This window comes from Pipistrellus kuhlii, unplaced genomic scaffold (assembly GCF_014108245.1).
Source record: "Pipistrellus kuhlii isolate mPipKuh1 unplaced genomic scaffold, mPipKuh1.p scaffold_m20_p_14, whole genome shotgun sequence".
In the NCBI taxonomy this organism is placed as follows: domain Eukaryota; kingdom Metazoa; phylum Chordata; class Mammalia; order Chiroptera; family Vespertilionidae; genus Pipistrellus; species Pipistrellus kuhlii.
The window spans coordinates 40,253,735-40,266,729 of record NW_023425449.1 but is presented as its reverse complement, the minus strand read 5'-3'; the positions used below and the strand labels follow the sequence as shown (position 1 = coordinate 40,266,729).

General features: G+C 48.5%; 1 long non-coding RNA gene across 1 annotated transcript; it reads right to left on the bottom strand.

The window, feature by feature from the left end:
* Positions 1-10,006: 10,006 nt before the first annotated feature.
* On the bottom strand, positions 10,007-11,278 carry LOC118718426. The gene is made up of 2 exons (XR_004987809.2): positions 10,345-11,278; positions 10,007-10,252 (listed from the first exon to the last, which is right to left on the bottom strand). It is a non-coding gene; the product is annotated as an uncharacterized LOC118718426 (long non-coding RNA).
* Between the last annotated feature and the right edge of the window lie 1,717 nt (positions 11,279-12,995).

Below are 12,995 nucleotides of genomic sequence, written 5' to 3'. Positions count from 1 at the left end.
CATGTTCTTCTTCTGGCACACCTATTATGTGAATATTGTTACATGTCATAGTGTCTCACAACTCCCTTAAGCTATCCTATTTTTTCATTGTTTTTTTCTTTATGGTTCTCTGATTGCATAATTTTTTCCTACCCTATCGAATTCACTGATCCAATCCTTGGCTTTCCCTAATCTGCTGTGTATTCCTTCCATTGTGTCATTCTTAATAGTTGTTATATCTTAAATTTCTCATGCTGTTGAGCATCTTTGCCATTATTATTCTGAACGCTATGTCTGATAAATTTACTATCTCCATTTCATTTAGTTGTGTTTTTGGGTTTTGTTTTTTTGTTTTGTTTTGTTTTGTTTTAGAATTCTCTTGTTCTTTCACTTGGAGGTTGTTTTTGTCTCCCCATTTTGGCTGTCTATTTGAGTTTATGACTATGTATTAAGTAAATGGTCTACAACTCTCAATCTCCTAGTGCAGGAAAATGTCAAACACTGTTTCTGACTAATTAGATCAGGAAAAGATTCAAGGCCTCCAAAGACCCACCTCCACCTGCAGACTGATTGGATTCAATCTTGAGTAGCCTAAGGCAATCACTCACAGGTGGAGCAAGAGGTTTCCAACAATGTGGGTCAATTATTCTGCCTGGAGGCTAATTGTTATTCTCAGTCTCTGAGTGGGCCTCAGAAACTCCACAGGGTGGGGCAGGGGGGTTCCAATAGGTGGGGCAACTATCTTTCCCCTAGACCAGTAGTCAGTGAACTCATTAGTTGTGCCAAATATCAACAGTACAACTATTGAAATTTCTTTTGAGAGCCAAATTTTTTAAACAACTTCTTCTAACGCCACTTCTTCAAAATAGACTTGCCTAGGCCATGGTATTTTGTGGAAGAGCCACACTCAAGGGGCCAAAGAGCCACATGTGGCTGACAAGCCACAGTTTGCCAATCATGGCCCTAGGCAAAAATCGCCTGGATACCAAAGGTCTGCCTGAGAAAGATATCCTCCACAGTGTGAGGGAAACCAGGGTGTCTGCCCTCTGAGCTCTAACTCCCAAGTCCTCAACCCTGGTTTCTGCTCACACAGCTCCAGTCCACTCTGCCCTCCCTCTACTGGAGCCCAAGGTGAGTAGCTGCACATTAAATTTTGTGTTTTGCTCCTTTAAGAGGGTGCCTGCATTTCCAGTCATCTCCCCTTGGCAGACAGCATCCCTGCTGCTTTTCACAAGCAGATGGTATGTGGGCACCTTTCTCAGTTCTGGTGCTCTTTTCTGGGAACTCTAAGGAGTTTAGACCCCAGAGTTTTTAATGGCAATCCCCCCACAGCTGAGATGTCTCTCTAGAACTTCAGCTGCTGGTTGCCCCTCACTAGCCCCCTCTGCTAGCCTGGTCACCCCTAACTGCTTTTGCCTGCCAGCCTGACCACCCCCAACTGCCCCTCCCCCCCATGCTGGCCTGGTTGCCCCAAACTGCTTCCCCTGCTGGCCTGGTTACCCCATGTCACCTGCTGCTCACTCATTTAGTCACCCCTCACTAACTCCTGCTGACCTGGTTGCCTCATGCAGCCTGTTCAGTAGTCCGTTCGGTTGTGACAGTTGCTTAGCCTTTTATATAGATAGATTATTCATCACATGTTCCTTCAATCTCAGTTCATGTAGCCAACATTTGTATGTCCCAGGCACACAGTGGGTATTTCAAGAACTCAAAGGAGGTAGAAAAAGAAATTGGTTTCCACTGGTGCTTTAAAAAGTTCCTCAGACACCGTGGTGACATTCTATCCACAGGAACCGAGGCTGGCTACCAAGAAACAGGGCAAATTATTCTTTTCAAACAATCCCAGTATCAGCCCCAATCATCCCTCCTCTCCCTTCCTTCCGCCCCCCCACACCCCACCTCCACTGGCAGCTCATTCTGTGAGTTGAGCAAATCACTTGATTTCTCTGAGCCTTAATTCCCTGTTGATTAAGATGATAGGGTTTCTGTAAGAACCAGGTATGTGTAAACGCAGTACAGTGATCAATGAGGCTATACATGCAGATGGGATCTATTTCAATATATGGAATGTCATGCGGTGGGGAGAGGATCTGCATTGTAATCCCCCGCAAATGGCAGTGATGAGGAGGAGGGGAAGAGGAGGGGGCTGCTACTTCTGATGGCAGTGACAAGGATGACAGCTGCACTGACAGTGCCCCTTGAAATGTTAGAGTACAGATCCTGAACCCAGGCTGAGCAAAGTCCGGGAGAAAAGGAAAAGGCCCATGGGTAGATCACTTTCTTCTCTCCCCTATGGGCACACCTTGGTTTAATAATCCCAAACCAGGAGACTCACATCATTTAATCTGTTTTGCAAGTCATTTTCAGCCTTTTCTTTTTGTTTACATTGAGGATGAGTGTTCCACAGAAGGTGTCAAAGACACGATCAGATTAGAATGGGTGGGGACGCTTCTGATAACCATACAATAGTAATGTTGATAACCTGCCTGTCTGCCAAGGGGCTCAGCAAGCCAGTGCAGATGGGATCTCCTAGGTGTGTGCCTGGCACTTCCTCTGGGTCCATGGGAGAAGTAGGCGCTCCTCCCTCAGGGCACTCTACTGGGGTGTGCAGCAGTATTTCTGAGCCAGACCCCAGAGGAGGGAGGAGGACAATGAATGTTTATTGAGTGCAAACCAGGTACTTTACTTAATCCTCACAATTATCCCATGCCATAAAAAATGATTATCCCATTTTATAGACGAGACAACTCAAGGTCTGAGATAAAGTGACATGTCCAAGATTACATTGCTAATAAGCAAGGTACTGAACTTCAGGGAGGGTTGGCTCAAATCCCTGTATGCTAGGTGCTATGGGAAATGCAGAGGCAGATATTCAAGGGTTAATATGCCCTTAGAGGATCTTTCAGTTCTCTGGGAGAGAACAACAGACACAACTAAAATACAGTCCAACGTGGAACTCGATAAATGGTAAAATACAAGTAATGGACTTTAGGTGCTCAGAGGAAGGAACAATAAATTCTGATCAAATAAATTTGGATCCAAGAAGTCTTCACAGAGCAGATGGCATTGGAAGGGGACCATGAAAGGCCGCTAGAACCCTAGCAGGAGAATGGGAGAAGAGAGGGTAGAAGGAAAGGGGCATTTAGGAAAAAAGACAAGCCCTGATGAAGGTCTGGGAGTCTAGTCAGGAGAGTGGCAATGACATCACCTCCCTGATGTAGCCCCTTGATTTCCAAGACTAGGCCCAGCCCTCTTAATAAGACTCACCAGGACCTTTAGGAATTGGGCTTCTCCTCAAGCCATGGATTGCCATAGTCATGTCAGTTTCCCAAACTCCCTTCGCCCTCTTTCACATCCAGGTCATGCTTGCTGGGACTCATTTTCTACTCAACACCCCAGCTCTTTGTCCAGCTCTATCCCTTCCAGCCCTGAGCATTCGACATGGTATCCTCACCATAGGCAGAGCTGGGCTTCTCTCCAGCTGTTTCTTGTAGAACCTCCGATTTCCATACTATGGTGTTTATCAGACTACATGGAACTTCACAGTGTGTGAGTCTGTCCCTCCCATGAGGCCATGAGCTCCGTGAGAGCAGGGACCTTATTTTGTTCCCCAAAGTATAATGCAGCACCAGGTACAAGAGGTCATGAGCAAATAAAGTGGTGTGGTTGACTGAGTAAATGAGCTAACCATGGGGGAAAAAATGAGAAATGAGGAAAGAAAGATAATTGTGGTCCAGACTCTAAGTTAGGGGTATAAGCAGGGCTTTCAAAGCCAGTTTTAGTTTATTCTGTTGTTATTGTGTAGACAATGAGGCAGCATTGGTGGGTTTTGAGGAGGGAAGCAATATGTCCTGTGGATCAGACATAGAGAGCATGGATGGAGGCAGGGAGCTTTTGTGATGGTCCAGATGAGAAATGAGAAAGCAGACATCCTCCTCACTTAAAGAAGGCTTTTAGTCTGGCCAGTGTAGCTCAGTGGTTGAGCATTAATCTATGAACCAGGAGATCATGGTTTGATTCTCGGTCAAGGCACATACCCAGAATCAGGGTTCCATCCCCACTAGGAGACATGCAGGAGGCAGCCGATCAATGATTCTCTTTCATCATTGATGTTTCTGTCTCTCTCTCCCTCCTCTCCCTTCCTCTCTGAAGTCAACACAAATTTTTTTTAAAGGAGAGGTTTAAAAACTGGAACCAGAGAGCAGAGAGCTCATCCAAGCTAAGGTAACATAGCCAAGCACTGTCCTTAAGGGTCAGCAGCTTTCCATGATGCCAGAATTGACTGCCGTGCACCAGTCTGGGGAGGGGTGAGAAAGTGCCATGTGCGCAGAGGAACTCTTAAGAAATGCTACATAAATAAGCTGAAGCATTGGCAAGAGCACCCCTGGGAACCTGCCTATTATATGACTAAGGCACTGAGAAATCTCTGCCAATGGCCTGGCAGAATGCTGGCCAGCCGAATCTACCATTGCACACCTCAGAGTGCTTCTGGGAGCACGTGTGCTGTGGGCTGTGGGAAACTCGAATCATAAAAATGTTCGCCCCGCTGCTCAAGTGCCTGGGTGGGCAATTAAAGAGGATTCTTTAAGAAGATCAAAAGGCTCCGGTGAGGTGATCTCAGGAAGCTTCCTGCCCTCCCTGTGAGGAAAGCAGCAGTCAGGTCTCATTATCCTCATTTTACAGATGAGAACTGTAGGTTCCCTGGTGACTCAGTCCCTCGCCTGAAGTCAAACAGCCAGCAAAGGGTGGAACCCACAATAAGCATCTCAGTCACCCGGATCCCAGGGCACCATCTCTCCAGAGCCTCCCATTCCACGGAAGATGGATGGTTCCTGGGCAAGTCTGGGCCCACGTGGGCTCTGCTAGGGCCTGGGTGGTGCACAGGGTCTGTTCTAACCACTAGCACACACATACTTCCATGCACACGGTGGGTTGGCATTTACTCCATGCCCCATCATAAGTTTTGATAATCTTCTCATGTCAGCATTTTATAGAACCCAGGACCCCAACTTAATCATAGCAACCCAGTCACCCCTTGGCCAACCTACATGCAAACCATCTCAGGGGGCTGCACTAACTTAGTGGGCATCTTACAGAATTTTCTCCCAAGTTCATAAACTTATATCTGGCTTCCAACTCCAGTTCTGCCCTTGCTCTTCCCAAAACCAGGGCAAGTTCCTTCACCCCTCTAGGTCTCATTTCCTGTGTATAAGATTGGATACATTCAGAATACTTCTCCAGTTGGGTTGTTGTGAGGAGTCAGTGAGGTTGGGCATATAAAGAACACAGCAGAGAGCCCAGCATGTAGTAATCACTCAATAAATGTCGGCAATTGTTAATAGCATTGATCATAGGAGGGAGCAGAGTTTGAAAAGTAATTCTTCGTTCTTTATCTGTTTGTGATCTGGCTATTAAGGAATTAAGTCAAATCTTAGTGTTTAACTAACTTCCTCCTTTCTGAGCCAAAGCAGTTCATTTTTACTCGTAATCTCATCCACCTGCCATGTTTTCAATGAGAGATGATTTATTCCTCTTATTGCAAAAGATACTTATTCCAGCAAGAATAATCAATCTCACAGAGAAGAGTCAACTTGTCATGGCTTCCAAATTCTCTCTGAGGTCCTGCCTTGTACTTCCTTAGTCTTGCCATTGCTGCCTCATCATCAGTGGGCCTGACACCCCACCAATTAAAAGCAAGCCTCCAAGAGAGGCCAGGGGCCTCTTCTCACTGTTTCTGTGGGTCAGGAGTTTGGATGTAGCTTGACTGGGTTATCTGCTCGGGGCACACGAATGCTGACAAGATGAAAACAGATGGGCGTCTTTCTGGGATCAGCATGGAGCACAATGTGAAACCAGATGAGACAGTAGCCCTAGCACAGACAATAGTCACACCAGCCTTGGCAAGGGTCCCCAGCACCTGGCCATAGACATCGGAGCAGAAAGCTGGAGCCCAACAAGAGTAAACACTTTGTGGAGTCAGAGGGTCAGAGTCCACATGTCCATAGGAGCTGACCCCTGGGACTTCAAAAAATAACCAAGGTGAGCTCCTTGGTGGGGAATCCTAGACAGTAGGACAGGGATGGGAACCTTTTTTCTGCCAATGGCCTTTTGGATATTTTCAACTTCATTCTTGGGCCATACAAAATTATCATCTTAAAAATTAGCCTGCTATATTTGGTCAGACATTTAATTAACTCATCGCTAATGCCTTGGCAGGGCCAGACCAAATGACTTCTCAGGCCCTATATGGCCTGCGGGCTAGATGTTCCCCACCCCTGTAGTAGGGTGAGACAGGTGCAAGGTGAGCATAATGTATCTGTAAACATTTCTTGATGGTTGACAGCATGGAGGGTGTGATGAGGAGGGTGTGGTCCTCCCCAAAGGCTGAAGTCTCTGAGGACTTAGGAATATGACACAGTTTTCTCTCTAATGGTATCAGAAGTCCCTACAGTACAGGATCCACCTTGTCTCCTGGTGTGATGTTGTACACTAGACCCCTGGTGAAGACTATGGATGGAGAGAAAGACAAGGTGGTCTTTCGTAGTAATTTTAATACAAACAAGCTTGTCCTTCACCCTCGTGGCTGTGTCCTTTGGCCGGAAGCTGCTTTTCTGCAGGGTCTGCTGAGGGCCAAGTCTACAGTTCAAGCTTCAGCCAGCCGCCTTCCTCCTCATCACACCACAGCCAGGGCCCACATCAGACTTCTGGGAAGGACCCCCTCAAAGCCCTCTCAGACTGAACCCACTCCCCAAGTTCTGGGTGAGCAATCAACCCAGGAAATGTGGGAGAGGGGAAAGCATCCAGGTATGCATGGACCACTTCCAAAATACTCAATGACACCATTTAAACCACTAGGTGGTGGCTTAGTTCATTACATGGCAATTGATGACTAATACACTTTCTACCTACGGTGTGTGCCCCCATTCCAGAAAACACCATCCTCAAGAATAGCATTTAAGGCACCATTCCATGGGGTGGGAATGGGAGGGGGGGGGTGATGGTGAAAAGTACAAGAACACCCTGGGGAGGGGAACTAGAGGAGAAATCAAAAGCCTTTGGTTTTGTTTCCAACTCTATCAAGACCCAGCAGCTGTGGGAGCTGGGTGAGATCATTTCCTCTTCTGTGAAGTGGAATTAATGATAAATGCCATTCTTACATCACACTGTTATTATGAGACTCAAATTACAGAACCCGAGTGAAAGCTTTGTAATATGTGAGGTTATAGACCAAGTAAGGGTTAGAGTCATCAGCATTATCACCATCATACCATCATCATCATCATCATCATCTTCATTGCTGCCGGTTACAAGGTAAAAACAAACAAGAGTGTGACTGTATCAGTCAAAGTCCAACCAAGTAAACGGAAACCACTCTACGTCAGTGATGCTCTGCCGGGGTGCCGTGGCCCAGCAGTGCGCTGCAAGAATGTTTAAAATGTGTGATACCTGACTATTTAGTCAGCAGCACGGACTTCTTTTTCCTTAGGTTGTCAAGTAAAAAATGTCAATAGCCATCTGATGTGAATGAATCAAAATTATATCTATTTTTCATAAGATTGGAAAAATATCTGTACTTTGGTATGCCCCTGAATTCCAGTGATTGGTTTATGAGTGCCGTAAGATGGAAGAGGCTGAAAACCACTGCTCTGTGTGTTAGAAATGGGGACATTAGCATGGGGAATGGGTAGCGCAGGTGATGGAAAGGCTAGAAAGATAAAAAGAAGAAAATGAGGCAGCCCAGAGGTTAGCGATGGCAGGAAGCCACCGCCACCCCTTCGCTGGAGGGACAAAGGCAGGAGGCAGGACCGTGGGAACCCAAGGCCTGGGGTCCCCCTCTGAGAAGGGGATCCAGAGCTGAGGAGGAAATGCGACCTGTGCCAGACACAGGCCGAGGGGAAGAGAAAGCACAGTTTCCCTTTCCTGGCACCCTTCAAAATGGTCCAGTGCCCCCTCGGCTGCACCTAGCCAGGAGTGAGTTGATGTGGAAGTGACAGTGGATCTGAAGACAGCGAGCCCTGGGCCAAAGAAGCACTGCATTTAGCAATAATAATCTAGAAATGAGAGGAACATGACAGATTCCCACAGCACATGGGCGCTCAGCTGGTCCCACCCGCGTTCGTCACGCGAGGCTCCAAGAGGAAACTGATGGGACACCCAGGTTCGTGACCCAGCTGGCCAGGGCCAGCGAGGACCCAGGCCTCTGAATGTGGTGCGGAGCTCATTTCGCAGCATTAACTTACAGTGGCTGGCACAGGCCCTTCTGCTCCGGAGAGGGACGTATCCCAATAGTTGGGATCCGAGACAGTTGTTTGGACCTTAGACCTCCTTTCCCCATAGAAACACGGTTATCTTGGTGAATGGTGGTGCCAGACTGGCTATCGAATACCTAGTTAGGTACTGAGGTTTTATGGAGCCGGCGTGGGAGAGAAAGGAACCTTCAGACTGAATGAATGAGAAACCAAGAGGCTCCAGGGCTGGCAGAAGAGAATTCCTCCCTTCCCTCCGTCTGCCACAGGGGCTGGCATTTCTCCCAGCTCCGCCATTATGGGGGTGTGGTTGGGGGACCATCTGGTGAGAAGATCCTCCTCCATCACAATGTTCCTTCCTGTGGTCTCAGGGCCAGCTGCAAGCAGACCGGGGCCTCCTGGGGGGCGGAGGGAGGGCCTCTTTTTTCCTTCACAACTTTGCACCCTGGACGCTCATCCCAGTCCTGTCATTGTCACGCAGGACCACAGCCTCTCCAGAGGGGTCTGGCTCAGCATCTGGCTCAGGGTGGGCAATGGGGGAAAGTATGGACATGATTTTATATTTAGACAGTGGGAAAAAAATCCTGTTGTTCTGATACTGCAAGTAAAGTTAAGTCTGTGCCCACATTCTAAGTGCTCTTGGCAGTGAGTAGAGTGAGGGCGAGATGGGGTGCTGATATCTGTGGGATGGAAACTCCTTTGTGGGGGTGGCGGGTGGGGGAGGGGGGAGCTGTCATAGATTCATTTCCCTCTGGTCTGGGCAGAGAATTCCTCAAATGGCCGCACGTGTCACTTGCAGTTGGGGAGCCCCAGTTTCAGGAAGCAGACAACCCAACGAGAGAAACCACCCATCCCTCCAAAAATGAGAACCAGGCCAAAATTCCTGGGAACGTGAAATGTCACTTGGTAGCTGATGCAGGAATAGAAACTGAAATAGATGTTGCGCTCTGCCGGGCCAAGCTGTTTCCTCTAAGTTCCACTCCGGGTCCCAGTTGAGGAGAAAGGGAAATCAACCTCTGAGCAGCTTGGGTGGCGGTCACGCTCTGTCCTTTGCTGGGACATTTCCCCGAGATTGTTCCTCGTCCCTCACTCCTTGCCCCACCCCATGTTCTCATCCCTCTGGGCCGGGGCCACCAGATACGGCCATGCCGACAGCACACCGCCCCCCACTCAGGAGGTTCCCTTTCCATCCGCTGCAGTGCGAGTGGCGCCCCCTAGAGCTGTGCAGGCTTCTGTTAGAACACACCTTGCCGGTGGCTTTGTATTAAGGCTGACACCACCTACCAGGCCACGTGCTCCTGAATGAGTTGTGTCCCTGGCAGCTAGCGTGGCGCCGGCTCCATAGAACCTCCGTACAGACTCCTGGGGATCTTAGAAGCGGTGAATTGGAGAGGAGGGCCAGCCCGCTCTTAGAAGTAATTCTTTGAAATAGGGGCAAAAGCCTCATGAGAGCCCGGACACGTCTGAACTAACCTCAGACTCTTTAAAGAGTAAATATGACACAGTGGTTACAGTCGCTGGCGCTGGGGGCAGAAGGATCTGGATCTGAGTTCCAGCTCCACAGTTCACTGAGCCAGGCTGGGCATGCTCCCACAGCAAGCCTTCCTTTCCGCATCCGGGAGGATCAGCGGAGATGATGCCCCAGCCTGGTGCCTGGTGACTGTCAGTGCATCCCAGTTGCGGTTATGAAGTATGTTGTTATGGCAATTAAGCAACAATCCTGAAAGGCATATTTCAGCTGTCAGTGTTCATATCCCACAAGAAGGAACACACCCAACACATAGTAAGTGCTCAGTTGATGTTTATTGAATGAGAGAGTATTGAACGGAGAGTCAGAAGAGAGAGTTTCTGATCTGCCTCCACTACTGTGACTTCATCGGTCTCAACTGGCTCCTTTTAAAGACGAAAGGTCATTAGACGACCCTCAGGTCTGTCCCTTCTTCAGGACCCCTCCCTTCCAGCAGGGACCAGGGGACCTGCTCCGAATCATTTTTGCAGTGTTCCCTCGGGTCCTGCAGGTGGCGCTGCTGAGTTGAGAAGAAAACCTGTTTTTCAGTAACCGGGTTGCCAGCTGCCAAGTTTGTGTGAACTGCAGACAGGAATTAGGGAAATCACTTACTTGTTGCCGCCAAAAACGCCTAGGGCCGTAAACCACTCATTCCATTTCCTTTCCTGCCTACTTTGCCTCTCCAGGTGCCATGAAAGCACCATGGGTGTGGAGAGGCAGCTGGCCCTGGGTTCCAAGTCCAGTTCCACCACTTCTGGCTGTGACCTTGGGCAAAGGCATGTGTCCTCTGGGGGCCTGGGGTCTCTGCTGCGTCTGCAAAATGAGGGACACAACAGCAGCATGTGAGTGTGTGGACTGCACAGAGCACTGAGAAAAGTAATTAAACAACGTTCACTATTGACAAGCACAGTGCTGGCAGGGTAGGTGTTTAAAAACAGCTCCCTTCCTTTCCCTTCCCCTTTCCTCTCATCCGCTATAGATCATGGTTCGTGTTTGAGAAGAAATGAACAGGGTGTTGAGTGAGTGATGAGGAGGTGGGCCCTGTGAGGAGGACTCTCTGAAGAGAGGCCGTGTCATCTGAGGCAGGAGAGTGAGAAGGACCGTGGTCCCCAAGCCAAAGGGCCAGCAAGTGCAAGAACCCAACTCATCTCACCCAGCCCCACTCTCCCTCCTCCAGCCCTTACCAAAGGACCCACAATACAGCGGCTCTGTCCTCTGAGCCTGCGTCCTCCTTGTTCACGCCTATATGACAGGTGTCTTCTGCTCGTGTTGTGCATTGTATGTTCCAGTCCTGCCTCTCGGAGGACCAGACGAGCATTTTTTCATCCCTGTCTGCCCAGAACCAGGAACCAAAGCCTTAAGGGACAAATGAGCCGACGGAAGTACCACCCAGGGTTTGTGACATCTCTGTGGGCCATCTTTATTTGTAGGCATCCTGACAGTCAGCTGCCACCCATCTTTGTACAGCCACCAGTTGGTGCATAGTGGGTGCTCAGTAAGTGCGTATTCTGTTGAAGTTGAACTGCATTTTCACTGATTGAGCACCTGCTCTATCCAGGCACTGGTGTGAGCACTGGGGCTGCGAAGGAGCGCTTTGGCGGTGTGTTCCTATCCCGTGGCCAACGGCTCTCTGTAGTCTTTCACTTAATCCTCACAAAAACCCAGCGACGCAGGTGCTAGCTCCATTTCACAGATGGAGAAACCGAGGCTCAGGAGAAAAACGTAACACAAGGAGGAGGCAGAGCCAGCCTGAAGGTCAGGCGTCTGGCACTAACGCCCTGGCCATTCACCACTTTGTCACAGACACATGCGTGTGCATGTATGAATAATTCAGGCATGTTCCGTGTGGGGAACTAAGGAATGAGGCGGCAGCTGGAAAGATTTCTCAGAGCATCAGTGTAAGCTGGACGGTGAAGGGCCGGGGGGGAGGGGGGCATTTTCTAGATAGTATTCCATAGTGTAGATGTACCACAGCTTTCTGATCTTCTCATCTACTGGTAGGAACGTGGGCTGTTTCCATATCTTAGCTATTGTAAATTGTGCTGCTATGAACATAGGGGCAATACATTCTTTCTGATTGGTGTTTCAGGTTTCTTAGGATATATTCCTAGAAGTGGGATCCCTAGGTCAAATGGCAGTTCCATATTTAATTTTTTGAGGAAACTCCATACTGTTTTTCCATAATGGCTGCACCGGTCTGCATTCCCACCAGCTGTGCACTAGGGCTCCCTTGTCTCCACATCCTCACCAGCACTTTTGTTGATTTGTTGATGATAGCCATATAAAATGTTAATTTTTAGAGACAATTTTAACAAATAAGGACTTTTAACCTTTTTAGTAGCAGATCTGTGTGACTTGCCTGCTGTTAGGCTGGGCAGCCAAAGCATACACACACCCCAAACACTTCCTCAGCATTCACTAACACTGCTGTGCACCACGCACTTACCCTGGACACATCCATGCTGTGCCTGTCCTGACAGGAGAAGCAGCGGAATAGGGGAGGCTTCAACCTGCCCGGGTTTCAGTCTCCGCTCCGGTACTCACCAGACAGATAACTGTGAGCTAATGATTCCCCCCTCTGTGCCTCTGTTTCCTCATCTGTTAAATGGAAATACTGACAACATATGTTATTCATGGCCATTGTATTAAATAAGTCATCCGTGTAAAGGGCTTATGCAGTCTGGCTGACGGTGAACGCTCAGTAAAGGCTGGCTACCATACGTGTGCACTACCCTCTCGAGTGTGTGTCCATTATTTTTTTAAAAAATATATTTTGTTGATTTTTTACAGAGTGGAAGGGAGAGGGATAGAGAGTTAGAAACATCGATGAGAGAGAAACATTGACCAGCTGCCTCCTGCGCACCCCCCACTGAGGATGTGCCTGCAACCAAGGTACATGCCCTTGACCAGAATCGAACCTGGGACCTTTCAGTCCGCGGGCCGATGCTCTATCCACTGAGCCAAACTGGTTTCGGCAGTGTGTTCATTATTGAGCACCTATTGATACTAAGTGCAGACACTGGGCTGGACGCAGCAGGCTTAGAGATGAATAGGACCATGCCCGCTGCACTATAGTAAGAATGAGACTTACAAAGGAAGTGGTTATAGCAGAGGAAAATGAATGCCATAATAATAACAATCTTCCTCTATGACAAAAGCCTAATATGCCAATTGTTTGACTGGGAGTTCTTCCATTCACTATGACGTGTGCTGACCACCTGGGGTGGCACGGAACATGGTGGGTGTCAGCAATGCAGTGCTGG